This window comes from Alligator sinensis, unplaced genomic scaffold (genome assembly GCF_000455745.1).
Source record: "Alligator sinensis unplaced genomic scaffold, ASM45574v1 scaffold264_1, whole genome shotgun sequence".
Classification (NCBI taxonomy): Eukaryota; Metazoa; Chordata; order Crocodylia; family Alligatoridae; genus Alligator; species Alligator sinensis.
The window spans coordinates 114718-118409 of record NW_005841831.1 but is presented as its reverse complement, the minus strand read 5'-3'; the positions used below and the strand labels follow the sequence as shown (position 1 = coordinate 118409).

Genomic DNA, 3692 nt, shown 5'->3' with positions numbered 1-3692 from the left:
GCACTGCGCTCCGAAAAGAGGTGGGGGGGGGGGGGGGGGGGCGGGGGCAGGGCCAGACGAGAGGAGCAGGGGCACAGGTCTGGACACTGGACTTTATCCCCACCAGTCCCCTGGGCTGCGCTGCTGGCCAGCCCCCCACCCCGACCCTGCAGGTAGCAACAGAGCGCATGGGGGGGCATGGCCAGCAAATGGAGGGGGCGTGGCCTGGCCCCAGCCCCGAAGCAGCTGGGAAGGGGGGGAAAGAGAAGGGGGGGGACAGGTCCCGAAGGTGGGGGGTGGGGCCAGATGCAGGCCTCTGTCCCCGACCACAGCCCGTCATTCTTGAGGGGCAATTGGATAATCGTATGATAAAGACCTGCAATGTTTACTGCAATTGACAGCAGTTGTGTACCTCTTGCAAGCTGTATTCTCCACTCATTTTTCCCTCTCAATCAGACCCCTTGGGCATGTCCACACATGGAGGCTAATTCATTTGCAGCAGCTCAAATAAGAGGGGCACAAATTTGTACCAGGGATTTTTGCCTCAGCACACATGCCTGAACATGCACTTTGGTGTGGCCTTGGGGCAAAGCGACCCTGCTGAGCTCCGCCCTGATCTGCAGCCAAGGGGAGTTGGAGGTTGGGGCAGGTACCTGCTCTCACCCCAGCAGTATAAAAAGCTGCCCTGGCAACCAGCTCTGGACTACTCGTTCTCAGGAGCTTCTGTGACCCAGCCAATTGGTGTCAGGACCACTGGCGACTAATAGGGAGGGCACGGAGGGGCATGTGCCCCTCCTGATGGTGCTGGTGCCCCGCTCCCCCCCAACAGTGAGTGCTCCGAGGGAGGCACCAGGTAGCAAATTTAGAGCCCGTACTGCAAATATACAACACGGGGAACATTTTTTTGTTCTCAGCATGCCTCTTGCAGTGTCTCAAACTGGTTTGAGACACTGCAACAGGCACATGCATACTTGTCTGGACGTGCCCCTTGAGTGGGGGGGGGAGAGAATTAAAGACTAAGTGATTTTATAGGAGTGAGGGCTCAACAGAACAACTCACACAAAAGTAGCATGTTTCAAACTGCTGGAACCATTACAGGAAGGACACGACTGGCTGAAGACCCAAAATGCGATGGTATTTGAATACTGATACTTGTAAGAATGAAGCCCCAGGAAATGGTGGGGTACATATAAAGGATCTATATTACTAAGACAAATATTGCTGAAGACACGGTCACAGAACAGGAAGGGACTTCATGGGTCATCTAATGCAGCCTTCTGTTTTTAATGTCATATAATCCATTAGAAACAGAAAGCAGCAGCTTGAAATCAAACCAGCTTGCATTTCACACACAGCCCATTTGAAAAAGACAGGCCATATATAACACACTCATGAATGCCCAAACCAGTGACCAAAAGTCCTGCTTGGGTATTTCTCACATCTTTTGAAGTAGTACAGCGAAGAACATAGGAAACTGCTTTCCTCAACGTTGAGGTTTTTTGTCCGAGATCTGCTTTTGTTGCTTCTAGTATTGAAAGAGTTTTCCCTCTAGGTGGAAGGCAGTCTTTTCCATGTCCTCGCAGGGTAATTAACCAAAGTAAAGAATACATAGGAGACATTTTCCCCCCACAGGCTCATGATTTTAGAATCCTGGATTCTGCTAATTACTCTATATAAAACTCTAAACGAAAAAAAAAATGCAAAAACCATTCAGGCTTAACCAATGAGTGCTTTTTCCAAAAGACCCATTTGTGCACATTAAGGTTTTCAGTCTATCAGGATATAATCCTTATTGAGCCTTATGAAAATATAATGTGCATCTGAATGCAAATGTTCATGTTATACAGACTTGATTTAACTGACAGAAAGGCAAAGACACATGATTGGCAATACCCACTAGTATAAAAATGCATCCTTGTTTCCTATGCCACTTTTTTTTCTAAAGTTGGACTCAAAGTGTCAAACCAGATCCAGCTTTGGCACCCTTAAAAGACTGAAGTTGTCCAGACAAGGGAGCATGGTCTGGGACCATCTTCAACTGAAACTGCATTTCCACTTCCCATGCATTTGAGCCACAGAATGACAATACAATCAGCTCAGCTGTGCAGGTCACAACCCCAAGGTTGTGCAAAATCAGACTGTAACTAGAGCTCTGGTCAAGTCTGCCCACAACTAACTCTCTTCAAGGCTAGCTGAATGAAAGGAAAGAAAGATGGCCTATTAACTAGGGTATTAGCCTGGGACTAGGGAAAGTTGTTTTCTTTCCCTGCTCTGCCAGAGACTTCCTATGAGACCCTGGACATGCCACTTTGCTTTTCTGTGGCTCACCCCCCTAAGTGGAAATATAATAATTCACAAGGGCTTTGTGAGAGTAAATACATTACATATAACATGCTCTGGGTGTCTATACCTGTGCTCTGGGGTGGGGGCGGAGGGCGCTTTAAGTCAGAGAGGCTCTGAGAGCTCCTCTAACTAAAGCACCAGCAATGTCACGTGTATTCAATGTCCCTGCACTTCCAAATGGTGGCGGGCGGGGGCACTTTAGCTAAAGTTCACTTGATGAGCTTTAGTTAAAGTGCTCCTGCTGCCATTTTGAAACACAGGGACACTGAATACAGGTGAGACAGAGCCTGCTGGAGCGTGCTAATTACCAAGCACCAGCACACTCGCAGCTGAGTCTGTTCCGAATTAGCATGCGTTGGAGCAGAGGTCCCTCACGTTATTGGTGCCCTTGTATGCCACAGCAATGGAGCCCTATAACTTAGATCCAAACTCTCCAAACTGTTAGAAAAGCAACTGTTTAATGAAAATCAAATGCACGTACATAAGCATTTACTATGATCCTTACAATCCTGGAGCCTCCAAATGACAGAGACAATGTCAAGGAACTCGGTATTATTCACGCTGTAAGAAGGGCATGGAAGAGAAGCACTGCATGTGCTACTGCACCGTCCGCACTAACATCCAGCTGGAAGCACCGCTCTCAGAATCAGCACAGCTAACATCATCAAGCCATTAGAGCAGTGGCTTTGAACCTTTTTTCATTTACGGACCCCTAAAAAATTTCGAATGGAGGTGCAGACCCCTTTGAATTGTAGAAGTGGGTATTTACATACTTTTGACTGATCATAGCCATCTTTTTGCAGACCCCTTAGACCTAGTCCGTGGATCCCCAGGGGTCCATGGACCACAGGTTCAAAACCACTGCATTAGAGGGTTGCCACTTCTTTACGAAGAGATGGCAGTTTGCTATTTAACAAGGCCAGTGTGGATGAAGAAGCGTCTAATACTTAGGTTTTCTCCCATGCTGACTGCCTGCGCTCTGCTTCAGTGACACTCCTCTAGCCTTTCTTTCAAAAAGAGATCCCCACGAGGCTGCGAAGAGCAAAGGGATGGCAAGCCCAGGGCTGTTACAGCAACAACACTTGCCTCGTGGGGCAGAGGCAGAAACCGAGCCCGGCGCGAGCGACCGGGTTATGGTGACACTGAAAAAGCATCTCGCCGGGGCTGGCAGATCCAAGCTCCCTTCCCTGCCGAAACAGCCCTTTCCAACGCAGGGTTTGCCCACCTGCCTCCGTCTGGGCCAGCAACAGGCAGCGCTGTGCCCTCGGCTGGACGGGGCGGAGGCCAGCACCTTGTGGACGTCCCCGGGCGTCGGGGCGCCCGGAGCAAGCGGCGGCACAAGAGGATCCGCGCAGCTCCGGGGACCCTCC

The 3692-nt window shown here is 49.7% G+C and overlaps 1 protein-coding gene across 1 annotated transcript in view; it reads right to left on the bottom strand.

Annotated features, from left to right (window-relative positions):
• The window catches only part of ARHGAP22 (Rho GTPase activating protein 22), a 311784-nt gene that overhangs the window by 307510 nt on the left and 582 nt on the right, over positions 1-3692 (bottom strand). The window lies entirely within an intron of this gene.